The 1162-nt window shown below is 45.7% G+C and overlaps 1 non-coding gene across 1 annotated transcript; it reads left to right on the top strand.

Moving 5' to 3' along the window:
• The first annotated feature begins 742 nt into the window (after positions 1-742).
• On the top strand, positions 743-849 carry LOC126676007 (small nucleolar RNA R71). Its single transcript, XR_007640185.1, has one exon. It is a non-coding gene; the product is annotated as a small nucleolar RNA R71 (small nucleolar RNA).
• Positions 850-1162: the final 313 nt, after the last annotated feature.

Raw genomic sequence — 1162 nt, 5'->3', positions numbered from 1 at the left:
AGAAGCTTGATTCTTCTCCCTTTGCTCCATTTTCTCTAGCTTCTCTAGCACCTTGGAAAGCACATTTCCCTCATCCGTATTCTTTTGTGGTTGGAATCCCGGAGGGTGTTGAGGTCTACCACCATAGTTGTTTCCTTGCCCTTGATGGTTAGGATAAGGGCCTTGATAAGGACCTTGTTATTGGGGCCTATTTCCTCCTTGGAAACTAGGACCCGCTTGTTGATTTGCTTGCACATTGCCTTGGCCCTCTTGATTCCTCCATCCGAAATTAGGATGGTTTCTCCACCCCGGATTATAGGTGTTCGAGTAAGGATCATTCCCTTGGCGTTGACCTCCCACATAATTCACTTGTTCGCTCCAAGTTTGACCCGTGGCATAGCACTCATTACTTCCATGATTGAAATCTCTGCAATGCTCACAACCTACTTGGACATATGCAACCGGAGCATTCCGTGGACCCACTTGCTTCTTCAAGGCATCAACTTGACTTTGTAAAGAGGCATTCATGGCTTTCATCGCTTCAAACTCCTTGGATTGGTCAAGTGTCATTAATGCCTTTTGAGCCGGTGGTCTTCTCCTTTCCGAGGACCAAGTGCTACTCACCATAGCCAATTTTTCAATCAACTCATTAGCCTCATCAAGCGTCTTTTGCATCAAAGAACCTCCTGCGGCCGAATTAATGGTAGATCTTGTGATCTCACCCAAACCATTATAGAATATTTGAAGCACATGTTCCTTTACAAGCCGATGATGAGGTACGTGCCTTTGGAGATCCTTGAACCTCTCCCAAGTTTCATAGAGAGATTCCCCCTCATATTGGTAATAATCAATGATGTCCTTTGTCAACTTCGCGGTTCTCCCCATCGGAAAGTACTTGTGAAGGAAAGCTTGAGCAAGATCCCGCCAATTGTGGATTGATACATTAGGTAGTGATCGAAGCCACAAGCTAGCCTTGTCTCTTAGTGAGAACGGAAACATCCGAAGCTTGATTTGATCGGAGGTGACATTATGGAGCTTGAATGTGTCCAACACTCCCAAGAACTTGGCTATGTGTTCATTCGGATCCTCACTTGGTAACCCAAAGAATTGGCACCGATTCTCTAGGAGTTGAATCGTGCTAGGCTTGATCTCAAAAGTAGCCGCGGTGACCGGTCTTGCAAAA

The sequence above is a fragment of the Mercurialis annua genome, linkage group LG3 (assembly GCF_937616625.2).
Source record: "Mercurialis annua linkage group LG3, ddMerAnnu1.2, whole genome shotgun sequence".
NCBI lineage: Eukaryota > Viridiplantae > Streptophyta > Magnoliopsida > Malpighiales > Euphorbiaceae > Mercurialis > Mercurialis annua.
Note: the sequence above shows the minus strand (reverse complement) of the source record. Positions and strands in the feature narration are given on the sequence as shown.